This window comes from Mastacembelus armatus, chromosome 8, assembly GCF_900324485.2.
Source record: "Mastacembelus armatus chromosome 8, fMasArm1.2, whole genome shotgun sequence".
Classification (NCBI taxonomy): Eukaryota; Metazoa; Chordata; class Actinopteri; order Synbranchiformes; family Mastacembelidae; genus Mastacembelus; species Mastacembelus armatus.
The window spans coordinates 6,567,632-6,582,336 of record NC_046640.1 but is presented as its reverse complement, the minus strand read 5'-3'; positions in this window follow the sequence as shown (position 1 = coordinate 6,582,336).

The window sequence follows — 14,705 nt, the reverse complement described above, 5'->3', positions numbered from 1 at the left end:
GGATGCGCAGACACCTGTTACTGGATTACTTTGATACTGAGGGAAACTTAAAACACAGATTCTCAGGTTAAGTCTGAAGCATCTTTTGTTGGTAATTAGGTGTCTGGAGGTTTATTCTGGATGACCTCAGAGATAATGTTGGGCTCTGCAAGTGTAAATCACACCACATGATATTAATATGTATTTCACGATTTGACTTTGAGGAGTACATACAGAACCTTTGCTTAATGCCAAGCATCTGAACGCAGTCTTAGCTGGAGCCTAAACTGGGGTAGGTTCAGCCTGGTCTGTAGTCCTCATCAGGTCATCAACAATTAGCCTCTGAGAGTTACTGACATATTCACACACATTTTTATAAATTATCTCATGATGACAGCACGGCAGTCTATTTCTGTGTAATCCTGACTTACGGTTTGGCTCGCACTGTTGTGCAGAGTGATGTACTGATGCAGTTGAGAAAATGTGCTGTTGCTCAACAAACAGGAAGCAGAATGGTTCAAATTCCCCATACACCTGCAGCCTGAATGCAGCAGCAGGCAGGATTTGGCTCTGATGTGGAAGCAGGGATCAGGAATATTTATAGAGACAATCCTTCACACCAACTTCAAGACTGTGTTACATAATCAACTTCGCCATACAACATCCAATTCAATGTTTCTGTACCCCACACACAAACACACCACCACCTCCCAGTCCTCCCCCATCATCTCCTTCCTCTGCAGAGGAGATACGAGTGCTTTTAGAAACTCCCCTGGTTGCCTAGCAACTACTCCTCAGGACTGCCGCAGGAGACTAGAGATCTTTTGTCTGTTATCAGTGTGTCATATGATATCCTGTAAGTGTGTGTGTGTGTGGTTCTCTGATGACATGTCACCTCCATGGATCTATTATACTAACTGGCACCCAGTCACTTCAGTGAAAATGGCTCCTGGGAGTCAAAAAAGTTTTCTTGTCCCCCCTGGCCCTGCCTGCTCTGGGAAAGTGGATTAAAAAACGAAAAATATTAAAAATATTAAAAATAGAAAAACAATCACCCTCGTTTGCCGTTCGAGGTGTCCTGTCAACAGCTTTACAGTCAAATGGTTTCTAGGCAGAAATGTCTTTTTTATTATTGAAGTACCACGAGAGTCCAGTGGGAAAACTGGCAGAAAAGACTGATCCAGTTCTCTTAATACGTCCATGGTCGTCTCTCATGTATGGTGCCTCAAAGTGAACACATAGTGAGATGAAGGTGAAGGTGAAGCTGTGATCGCTCAGGAAATGACAGCAGTGACAGAAAAGTACCAGCACTGAGTTCAAAGCAGAAGTTTGTGATGTTTTTTTAATGAACGTGTTGTTATGACATCTATCTTCATGATGGTTTGTGGGGAAAACCCTGAACAATAATTCTGGCATGCTAATCCCAAATTCAGGTTCCCTCTTCTGTTTGTACTTCATGAATAATTCAGTTTTAACTGTATTCAACTGTTAACTACATTAAACTTTTTTTAAAAATGGCTCACAAACATACCAGTCAATATCAAACAAGAGGCATTTGCTTGGGACTATTTTCCAGCAGCAGACCAAACCACATTTGTGGCCTATGTGCAATGAAATGTGTCTGCAGAAGAAGAGTACACAATAAGGTTTTAAAAGAGCACCAATCAGAGCTGATATTAATCAAGACTATGTGGAAAACAGGTGACAGTCAGTCTGTAGGTCTGAGCAGGCCGGTTGACGATTAAAATCAGTACCTCTGTCATACTGCAGGATGGAAACAACAAAACTAAATACATAAGAAATAACAGAAGAATCAGTCTAAACATTATGAATCAGATTTTTCTGAAGAATCATAAAGATGAAGAATGTTTTTATTTAGAGTAAACAATAGTCAGTGGTCTGCTGCCAGATGAGGGCGTACAGAAAACTGCTCAGAACAAACATCCTGCTGCTGCCACAGTTCATAATATTTGAGATGTGATACCCTTCGGTTTTATTAAAGTCAACATGAACACTTGTGTGTGAGTGTGTGTTCACGTGTGTGTGTGTTTGAGAGAGACAGGTCAACCTACCAATATTGTTTTTGATGAACTCAGAGTGTCAACAAATACTGACTGCAAAACATCCTGTAATGTGACTGAAGATCATATTGTGTGTGTGTTTCAGGGGGAATATAGACAGAGATATTTCATTTGTCAATACTTAGTGGGAGATATTGCAAGAGTCATAAACAACTGTAAAGGTAAGAAAAACTAGTTATGCTGCAGACATTTCTCTAGTTCCCTCCTTTTTAGGGAGTTACTTTGAGATTTAAGCAGTAATGATGTGACTATGTATCTTCCACTGTGGAATTAATACTACAATGTAAAAGTTCTACGTTTACAGCTCACTTAAAGTACAGTGGGATCAACAGAAAATGTACTTTATTGTATCCAAAATGATGCAGAATTACCTCTAATCTACTACAGGTTGTCTTTGGACATTACTATAATGTCTGGTCAAGTCAGATAATAATAATCTGAACTATTTTTTGTACACCTTGGTAGTTTATTCCCAAAAAATGCAACATTTTTATATTTATATCGATGTTGAATTGACCAGAAAGTAACTAATGGCTGCAATACAACAATACAGTCTGTTTCATTTAGACCAGAGTAGACAGTCACATCACTTCAAGGTTTTCTTTAATTAAAGTGCACATCCAGTCCTGCTTCGCTCTATACACCGATTCTCTAGACTGTAGTTGTTCTGCTGCACTCACACAGACTTCACACAGCAATCTCCTTTTCTTGCAATAAAAGAACCCCAAACATCATGTTAGCTGTGGAAACACTGGAGATTTCATAAGAGCACGATTAAAGCCAAACAGAGTGAGGATGAGATGAAAATATTTATTTATATGGTCCCTGAACATTGCATTTTACATTTCTAACCAAATTACACATGTGGATGAGAGGCCATTTGTGTTTCTTATTTAGAGCGATGGTGGTGATAAATCATAAATCTCAATGTTACCCTGAGACATAAAAGAAGCCAAGGAAAAATATTTACAAGTTGAACAAAAATCAAATTTGCCAGTTTTACACTAGTCTTTAAATGGGATTAGTTGCTCTCGCTGGACAGAATACTGAAAACATCAGTCTACATCTGGAAATGAATTATGACCAACATGCAGCAGGGAGCAGATATGAGGTTCTGTCACACAGCTCTGAGATGAACATGCTTTCTTTCAAAATCTGTTTTTTTTTTCCAGTGGAATACTTTTCTTATGCAAATCTAAATAAATACTTCCTGATCAGTATAAGCTTTATAATACAGCAATTTCTGAATCTGAAATAATTAGTGGGTATATTTAGATTTGACACTATATTAAACTATATACTATATATATATATATATAAAAAAAACCTACTTACTGAACAAATGTCATTACATTGGCTGTTTGTAGTCCAAAGGGGAGTAATATGGTGCAGATTCAGTCCGTGGGTACTGGCCTGAGTCCAGGTCATCATGGATGCCCCACATTTTTTATTATTAAAAAAGTGCAATTGTCGAACTTGTTGTTTTGACTGTAAAACAAATTTTGTTTGTGCAGCAGACCATGTGGATTATTGAACAAGACTACCGAACACAGTCCCAAAGACCCAAGACTTCAGGGACCACTGGGGCCAGAAGATATTTGTTGTACAAAAAATCACCACAGAGACACAAAAAGCTGCAAAGAGATGCAAAATAACCAAAACGAGATGCAAAATGATCATAAAAAGGCAAGAACAATAAAAGTACTTACTTTTGCTGCAGCATACCTGTTTTTCATAGGAATGCAAATTGCAGTTATGTGTCTCATATAAAACGGCTTGGGGGTCGGTGGGAGACGGGGCCCAGGGGCCAGTCTGCCAGTGGAGCAATCACTTAGTGTGGAAAAGTGCCGTAAGAACAGGCTGGATTGTACTTTTTGGAGGACTTTTATCATGGGATGGCACAGAAGACTGGCACTCACAAAGATACTCAACATGAGAGACATTCAATTATTTCAGTCCATCTTACACTGAAAGAATGATGCACAACAGACAATTTACTTTTTACAAATTACTTATGCCCAAAAACATAATTTTAGTTATAATAGATGGCTCAAAATAAAGCCGATAAAGACATCATACACCCAACAAGTGCAGGCATGATTGTAGCACAGGGATGCTCATTAACTTTCAGCCTATACCTGATTACAGTTCACTCATCATCTTCATCATCTGCATCACTGTGTTTTTGGTTTTAACATTTTGTTAGTTTTCACCTCACCACATGGACCACAAGCTGTAACTGCCATTTTACTGAAATGAACAGTCACATCAGAACTTAAATGCATATGAAAACGTCTTTTCATACAGAAACAATACAGGAAAAAAAATAATCTTTCAAATCGGTTTCTTTTCCAGTTTTCTCATTTACTTTGTTTTGACAGGAAACTGCAGTGAATCACAGTTTTCTTTGAAAAAAAAAAAAAAAAAACAAACCTGTTAGTTACATGCCATCCTAAACCCTGCGCGGCTTAAATAAAAGCCTCTGAGGTACAATTGTGAATCAACAAAGAAACAGTGACAGAAAGGGAGAGGAAATGCTGAGGGGAAGCGTCTGAGTAAAAAATAATGAGGCTCAGAGGGAGCGAGCAGACATCAAAGAGGACGAGGGCCGCTGCCTCACGATGACCTCGCCGCCCCGAGGGGCGGGAGAGGCCGAGTCATCCTTTACCACCCTCACATCACCACATTGCTCTTTGGACTTACCCACAAGTACATGATTACAGAAATACACACCCACACACATGACACATAAATACGCACCCTCAGATTGTTAACTGATGTTGGTAGCTAAATTAGTGGTTCATTAGATCATTAGCAGCAGTTTAATCAGCAAAGGGCAGAGGGTCGGCCCACTGAAAGGAGAGAAGGATGTGAAAAGTGGATCTCTAGCTTGTGAGAGTCTGAAAATTTATTCAAAATGAAGAGAATGAAGAGAAAGAACAGAGATTAAAGTGATAGTTGAGGAGAAGGGTAGTTTTACAATGAATCATCAAATACAGCCATCGTAGAAACTTCATAAACAAACGTTTCCTCTGAACATGCTGTGCAGTGTGCTTTCTCTACTATCACCAGGGGTGTAGTATAATGTGGGACCGAGTGGAATTAAGTAGCCGACATGGAAATGGCCTTTAAAAACCCTCTAATTAAAAGCTTATTTTCATCAGCAATTTGAAGTGCTACAATAATTGCATTATGATTAGATTACTACTTTGACTGACAGAAATTAGTTTTGCGTATCAGAAACCACTTGACAATCTCTGATCTTGTACACTGTAAGGAATATATATAGCATTATAAATTTTTAGACACTTGTACAACATTTCTCACCTGATTGCTTTTTCAATACGATCACTTTGCTATAGTGTCAGATTCTGTTTTGCTTTCAGCAGCATCGGAAAAACATCATAACTCAAGCTGGACTGTCATGCAACACAGCTCCTGTCAGAAAGAAACATGATTCAAGTGACTTATTATGAAACACAGTAGGTAAACTGTGATGATAATACTCTATGAATACAGCCTGTCGACCACTATTACTGCCACTACGGATAAATGTGTTTATTTTGGCATGTGTATAGGTGAGACATTGATTGCGGTAAAAGTAGAAACAGCTGAAGCTACGTTTGTACTGGGTCCAGATTAGTTTGTGCTATACCACTAATTATTATTCGCATTTTTAGCCTCGTTGGTTGGAGGTCTTTCAGTCCACTATTTTGGTCCAAACTGAAATATCTCAACAATGACAGACTTTTATCAGAGTGGACATTTTCAGAAAAAAACAGGTGAAACAAAATTCACCTGACACTCTGCCAGTCACAGTCATACTGAATAAATAACCATGCAAATATCATAATATGAGCTACGTCCATGAACAACACTCAATCAGTCACTGTATACACTCAGCTTGGGCCATGTCAGTGAGTCTATGGTGATGAAATGGAAGGAAAGTAAACGTGTCCCGAATGGATTTACAGGATGCAAATCAAGATCTTACCAGCTATAAATCCAGATGTGTGCTCCTGGCATGACAGCCAGGAAAATCACCTCAGTGTGAGCTGATTTCACTGTGGTCATGTCACTGAATAAGAATTATCCACATACATCAAACCCATATGTATAGCTCAGTAGTGCCCTACTACACCTGCTGGAGGCAATAAGAGTCATCATTCAATGGCAATTAGCAGCATTAGCACTGATCTGAATGGTAAGTAGTTGCTCGTAGTGGTTGTAGAATGATGTTTCTTACCCCAACCACAATGTTTTAATGCATAAACAAAACCAAGTGTTTGTTGTGAGGATGTAACTTACAGAGTGATGATAAAAGCTCTGTGGGATGATAACAACCTTCTGAACCTCCCAGTAGGTGAGTAGGGACCTACTGAGCCATAACTATAACCTGATAAAAAGCCAAAACAGACTATTGACTAGCACAACAACTCCAACTGGGTGTTAAACTGTCCAAATTGTTTTGAATGAGTGACCCGCTAACTCACAACAATAATGAGACATTTAGCTAAGTTTTCAGTTCTTATAAGTTCAGTTCATTGTTCAGTGTGAGCAGAGCACCGCTTTGAGTCTGTTTCAGTGACATTTTGCAGATAAACATGCTGTTAAATGCTGAGGTTAATTAGAGTCTGTCAAATCTGTCCAGACCTTCCTTCTACAACAGATTCACACTGACTATGGAGATTACAGAAATACTTCTGACAAATATGCAAACTAGAATCAGTTTTACACAGAGCTTTCAGCTGTATCTAAACCGTGTCACTAAGTTTAAGGCGGGCCAAAACAGTTGCATCAGTTTTATATTAACTGTATTAGTTAGGCCACTGGACATCACACCTGTCCAGAAAAGACACTGGTTAAGATGTGGCTTTTTTTTTAAGTAGAAAAAATACTTTGGTTAAGGTTAGGGATCATGGAGACTGGGGTTGTGTACCAGCTGTTGCTCTACACAAACTGTAGTTACATCAGATCCCGACTACTGGTACGTGTCACTGCTTTTCTAAAATGTACCACACACAATTTCCACAGTCTTCTTGCCTGTTTGAGAGTCATACTGACTGTTACCTATTCACACACAGTGGATGCAATAATTAAGCCAAGATACGGAAGATTTATGAAACTTTATAATAATAATCAACATTTGGTTTGACTGTAACCATGTAATCCTGTTAACCATCTTCACGCAGAAACATCAAATCCTTCAAAATGAAAGCAACGGGACGTTTTCTACTGGAAGCCAACAAGGATTTATGAGATTTATGAAACAATAACAGGATACGTTTAATCTTCTATCTATGAAATGATGGGAACGTGGAACATGTTTGCTAATGCCTTCCTAATTAAATTCATCAGCTCATGAAAACACATTGTTGGACTCTGAAATAGAAAAGCAGTTTAACCGACTGAGTGACAGCTGAGAGGATCAAAAGCTGCACAAACATGAGCTTCACGTTAAAATAACTCAAATGTATTTTTATATATTTTTTATCTTTCTGACTTATTTCAAAGTCTGACCATAGGTAAACACAGAGAGCAGCTGGCTGGACAGCTATTATGGTAAATTCTAGAAATCTAAATCCAGAGGAGATTGCAAAGGTCTTGCTGTTTATGTGTGTTAAATCACTTTAAACAAATGTGTCAGCATTTTACACTGAGCTGCATTTGAATTTATCTTCATGCATCAATCTTCTAACGTCTGTTGTTTTTTTTACAACTGGATTTGCTGTTGCTGGTGTTCATATAATAAATCAGTATAATAAACTGATCCTTCTGAACAGCACACTGCAAACTCAGAATTACATTATTAATAAGCAATATGAAAAACTAACTATGTTGATGTGTAGCATATGCTAGCATGCTAATTTCATTGCTTTGTTGTAGCTACTATGTAAAAAAAACTCACTGCAGTAGGTGCTGGTGATGAGAAAGAGGCTGCACACCTGAAGGCTGCCATGAGGTGTGCAGCACTCAGCTGTTAAGAATCACTGATCTGACACCAAACACACAACAATTACACACAGGCAAAAACAGCACATGGAAAACTAGAGATTTTCTTGCTTCTAGGGGCTGAAGTGTAGTGCTGAAGTACAGAAACTCCACAGGGCACCGTTAAAAGACTTTCTTGTGTTTTTTTGCTGAGTGCGTTGTGTGTATAGACTTTAAATATTAACTCTTTCCAAACACTAAAATGTTGGCAGTCATTGCTGCAGAGCTTTAGAGTAGTCCATAGCTCTTGAAGTACACCTTAAGGTTTTGGGACATATCCATGGGCAGAAACAAAAATTGTGTTCTAAAATGAAAATGTCTTTAGGGTGTATATTTAATACAACCAAAGATGTGGGTAATAAAAATTAATCAAGAATGAACGGAGAATATGATGAAAAACTAACGATGACGCACAGGGTTGAAATTTTAGGGGTGTTTTGGGGGCCACGGATATTGATGGCAGTGGATATAACCTTGATGAGTAAAGTTTCTGTGAAGATTTTTGGCTGGGAAGTGAGGAAGTGCAGAGGGATGAGCTTTGAAGTGTGGGCCCAGGAGACTACAGCATTCAAAGCAACAGAGATGAGAAAGCTGATGCTGTCGAACAGTGACCAGAGGACGTGAGTGGAATCAGAAGCAAACTGACTGAGATTCAGGTGAGACGCCACGTGACCACAGTGTGTTCATGTCATTTGGTCAGTGAATCAAAGGAAACAACAAAGAAAAACACCCCTCACAACTTCATCTGCACCATCCCTGATAAAAGTGATGCTCCTCTTTTGGTGGTCTTTTTTTTTTTCAATAAAAACTATTTGTATTACTAAAATGTGTTTCAGTCCTATGTTGTGATGTAAAGGAACATTGACTTTTCCACCTCAGAGAGTGGTGGGCTGTAACTTTAGCACTGTTTTGTTTCCATTAGAATTAGATTTTAGCAGTTCCTGTGTGCACTGTGCCCATTGATCTACGGAGAACTAAAGAGAAATTAAAACCTGATCACTCCTAAGCAAAATCTGCGGTTTTACAGAGAGCATTTCTTCTCCAATTAATGATAATGATTTAGTGATAATTAAATTGGTTCTGTTGTATGTATGGAGGTTTTTTCTTCCGTTAAAGGGAGTTTTTTCTCTCCACTGTCTCCAAGTGCCTGCTCATATGTTGGGTTTTTAGTTTCTGGATAGTACCTTGAGAAAATTGAATTGAATTGACTTTAATTGAATAGATATCCTTGGAAAGTAAAAGTCACACCGAATCTAAAAGTCACATATCATATTTGTATGTTCAGGTGTGATGAAATCATGACTCTGAGTTGGCGTATTAATTTGGCTGCAAAGTGCTAACTGTTTGAAATTCCTTTTTCATCTGCCTTCTCCTGCATTTCTAAAATATAGTGTTGATTAATTTCCATTAAATTCCTTATGGAAATCTATTTAGAGTCATTTGTGAAAACAGGCACTTCATGATATGAAGGTTGGGTTAACAAAGGACGAGTGCAGATGAAATAATGGTGGACAGAGGGTGAGAGGAGGATCAGTGTCTGTATGATCATTGAATTTAGACCCGAATGGTTGTTGTCTCATTTCTTGTGGGCCATTAGGGTTAATAACGCTCAATATGAATAATACATGATATGCTTTATAGGCAGAGCATATCTCTGAGGCAGAGAATGAAGGAGGCAGGGAGAGCAGTTAACATTTTCAATAATCCGACTCGTTGTCATCAATAATTAACAGGATTGTGAGCATTTGGTTGGGCATGAAAAATTGCTTCAGTGAGTGAAGGAATGGCAAAAGTGAAAGTACATCAGTAGTCGCAAGAAGTTCAGACCAGCGGGCGACAACGTGGTCGGATATAAGTGTATGGGTCGTAACCAGTAAGGCAGAGCTACCACACACCAGGCATGAGCAGATACAGGCCTGAGGTGAGTACCAGACAAGAATCAGAGTCCAAAGAACAGAACAGGCAGCAGGGCAGGTAAGTAACAGGGATATTGGAGAGAGATATCAGTGAACAACCTAGCTGGGAGTGAACACTGGTGGTGACTGCAGATGCAGATGAGGCGGGTGGAGCAAGAAGGCTGGGTGAAGTGATGGTACAGCAGGAGAAAGTGACTCAAGTGTAAGGGGGCTGAATGAGAATGGGGAGTATGGAAGGTGAAAATTATCAGGTAATACAGAACAACAATGATCTTAAAACAAAGATAAAGTCTAATTATTCTTGTCATCATATTTCATTGTTTTGGTGCTCTGAGTGAGACCGTTGGCCTGTCATCACCAGCTCCCCTTGTATACCCTGTAATAAAAAGTAGTGCATTGCAAACAATTGCTGTTTATTGCTATAATAGAAACTTTTCTCATTTTTACAAGATGCTTGTAAATTAGAACTAGAATATGGTGATTTGCATATTTGTATTGACATTTACTGTACTTACCACAAGAAACTTTTCTTGTTATATCACCAAATCTATTGTATCACGCTAAAATAATATTTTATTTTATTTCATTATAACACAATCACTTGGTGTAACAGGAAATTTCAATACAGTAATAAAACAAGAAGATTGAGAGATTGTAGCCTAATATAAAGTACATCTGCTAGAAAACTGCAGTGGCTAGTTGAGATGTGGTTTTGGATGTTTTATTAGTATTTTAGGTATAAACAACCATCAATTACTGGCGTGGGCCTAATGGGAGGGCTGGAACTCACCCCAGGGACAGGGTCAGTACCCTCGTCCAGACCACCAGTCTGGCACAGTGCTGGCGCTGACAGACACTCGCATTCATGCGTGAACATTTGAATGTCGCTCCATTAGTCTGGTTCTTTGGAGCAGATGGGTCACATTTCCATGCTCCGTTATTTGCATTATTTGTTCTAAAATGTTTAAAGCGTTCAGAGCCTAATACCTTCAAAGTTTCAGATAATGTAAGTGTTGTTTCTGATTATTATTGTGTAAAAAAATACATACAATGTACAGTACTAACACCTTGTCTATATTTCTGTGCCCTGATGGTGTGTGGGTCTGTTTTTCCTGCAAAATCCAGACTTGGGGTGAAATGAGGAATGCACACATACGTGTCAAATGTGACAAAAAAGGGCTGGTGGCAAAGCTGTCACATCGTTGTACAAAAAGTCCATCCAGGCCTCTCAGAGACAGCTGTTAAAATTATAAATGAGCAGAGGAGAATCAGAGTGTGATTTCAGTAGTGCTGCGCTGCTTCATGTTGTTCTTACAGATAATGAGACATACAACAAACCACAGTAGCTTACATTAGTTTGTGTGTAACACTGACATACAAAATACGTTTGTTTTTGTTTTCTAAATTTATATTGGTTTATCTGTTGGCAGCAAGGCAATGTGGTGGTTAGTGCTGTCGCCTCACAGCAAGAAGATCACGGTTCAAGCCAAGTTTGACTCAGGGTCTTTCTGTGTGGAGTTTGTGAGGGTTTTCTCCAGGTACTCGGCTTCCTCCCACAGTCCAAACACATGTAGGTCAGGCTAATTAGTGACCCTAAATTGCCAGGAGGTGTGAATGTAAGTGTCTGTCTCTATGTGCCAGCCCTGTGATAGACTGGGCCGAACCCCCCCACCTTATATCAGCTGGGACTGGCTCCAGAAGGGCGGCAGATGACTGATGAGTGTCTGATGTCCGGATGATGGATTTATTTGTTGTTAATGAATGAATACATTAATACTAAATGAATTGTGTGGTAAAATAATGAAAGATGTCCTCCATAATTTTCCTGAAATCCGAGGTGATATCTTCACAGTAACTTGTTTGTCTGGACTTTCCTGCTTTGTCTGTGGCTCTCCCATTTAAGTCTATTGGTTCCTGCTGAAGATGTAAATCACAAAGTGCTTATAGAGATGCTATCAGCTCTCTGATATAAAGTATTGGACATACTGAAACATTGATATAAAGATGGTGCTAGAGGATCACTGAAGTTGTTCCATGCTGAGGGGAAAACGAATGTCTGAACAAAATGTCATGACAATACAGCCAGTAGCTGAGATATTTCATCCAAAACTATAAATGTCAACATATGGTGGTGCTGGAGGAAAGTCAGAGGATAACCAAATTCATCCAGATTCACCCATAGCAATAACATCAAGGAGCTGCACCAATTCAGTACAACAATGGTAGAAGGTTTACACACGGGTCCTCAAAAGATTTAGACCTCCAGAAAATAAATCCATACAAACAACACAGTGACACATGCTGTGCTAAACTACAGTGGAAACACCGTGTAAAGAAGTTGTAGTAGTGTAAAACAAGAAAAAGTGTTACACATATATATATATACATACATATATAGTTTTGTAATGTATCATCAGGCACTCTCTTTACTTTTCACCATTTAAAATATAAAATCTTTTGACTACAACACATTGATTTTTTTATGTATCCCAAATGAATATTTTTTAATCAGCGTGCTTGGCACAAAAGCTGATATGGTGAGTGGATTTCTTTGGTTGGTCAGACTCCACTGTCAGCTGGTGGGAAACTGAAAAAAGGGGAAACTGTTCCATCTGTGCTTTTCAAGACCAAAAACAACACAGCAGCAGCAGCAACAGCAACAGCAGCCATGGTATTTTAAAAAATGTTCATAGAACTGGGCTGCAGGGTATTGTATAATATTATACTCAATATCACAGAAGGAGATGTAGAGAGTATGTATGGATGAAAAATTAAAAAAAAAAAAATCTCAGGGTTTCCTTGTCCATTTGGCATACATGAGTGAGTAGAGGCAGAAGAGAGTGTGTGGGTGGATGAGATGCAGGGAGGAGGAGAAGAAGAAGAGGATGAGGTGGAGGAGGATGGATGATGAGGAGGGTGGCAGTGATGTTGGGAGATTTTTTTAATGAGGGGTTCCTTCATCCCCAGGGACACCTATCTGTCTGACCACTGGTGAGAGACTAAAAGAGGAGGGACAAGAGGTTGAATTAGTGGTGGAGAGAGGAGGAGGAAGGTGAGGGATGAAGAAAGGAAAAGGAGGGATAGAGGGCCAGATCATCTACACCCTTTCCTGGAAGGGAGGCGTAAAAAAACATTGCAGCTTTGCATGGACATCTATGTGCGATTGTGTATGTGTGTTGGATGCACACATGTATCATTAGGCATCATTAACCACAAATTATACAGAGAGAAAGAGAAAGACAGATGCTGCTGTTGGCACATTATTTTGCTCCCGTCTCCCCCCTGCAATCTGCAGCCCCAGGAAAGAGAGAGGGTCGAGAGAGATAGAAGGGGGAGGGATGGAGGAGGGAGAGAGTGAGGGAGAGTTAATCTAATACATGTGTAGTGTGATTAAAGGAAGAGCTTCATCGCTGTTGACATTTTAGATGAATGTGAAGCACACCGAAAGGATATTAAATACACTGAAATCGCACAGAAAAAAGAGGCAGAGGAAAGAGCGGAAGAGAAAGGGTTAAAAGCCCAAATCTATCACAGGGAGATCACTTTCTCTCTCTCTCTCTGCCCTCCTCCCCTCTACCTCTCTCGACCGCTCGGCTGCTCACTGCCTCTCTCACCACCTGTTAGTGCGGACCCCTCATGCACTGACATCCATTGGTTTGTGTAGGAATCTCCTCCATTCACACAATCAAAGGTAAGAAAAATGTGTTTTTTTATTTGTTCATTCTGTGGTGACTTGTGCTCTTACTGCTCTGCTTTTCCTTCCTTTATTATTTATTCTTTTAGATTATTCACTTCTCGATCTCTCTTTTGTCTTTCTGTCTTTTCAAAATTTTCTTCCCCATGGGCATATTGTGAGAAGGTTAAAAGTATATTTGTTTAAATACTGTGCAATTTTTTACTTTACATGATTATTGTTATTGGTTATTGGTTATATTTATAGTTTGCATATTATATTTATGCTTCATTTCAGAGAGATTTTTAACTGAATTTAATAATTGTATTTAGGATTTAAATTTTCATCAAATACATGAAAATAAAAAAAAAAAGAAATTTGGAAGATCTTAAGAAACTATAATGCATAGAACTGCCTACTAACGATAAATCATTTCTGTTGGACCATATAGTCTACAGCTTTAGAAGGTTTTATGTGTCAGTGTTGTGTTCACAGCTTGTAGTGCTACCCTCAAGTAGCTAACAAAAATAAATGAATACAGACGAGCCCCATTTGTGTTGCTTTAAGAAATGAATTATTCCTCAAAATGCCTTTTGTAAAAATGACATTTTAAGAGAAGTGATTTATTATGCCTGTGATTTTAATAAACAAAGAAGTGTAGCCTGTACATGTTTAGTACAGAACTCTTCCATGAGTCACCTGCAATACCAGACCACTAGGGGTCTGCCAGCCCCAAGTTCAGACTTGCTGATTAAATTTATAATACAGAGTTAGAATTGAGCTTCTCCTCAAACAGGTACAATATAAAAAAGCAGCTTACAATGCATTAGCTGAAAAAATATAATATAATAATATAATTTATACTATGACTCTCGTAAAGCACTTTTCATTTCAAGTCTAATCTAATTTCTCCTAAATGTCAACTTTCGATGACCTATGACAGTCTAGCTTTAAGCTTCGTGATAGGGCATTTATTGGCATTTTTAAAACGTTTTAAGAATCCACTCAGGTTATCTGACATTCTCAAACTATGGAGCTAAATCTTTCTTGGCAACGTTTTGATAC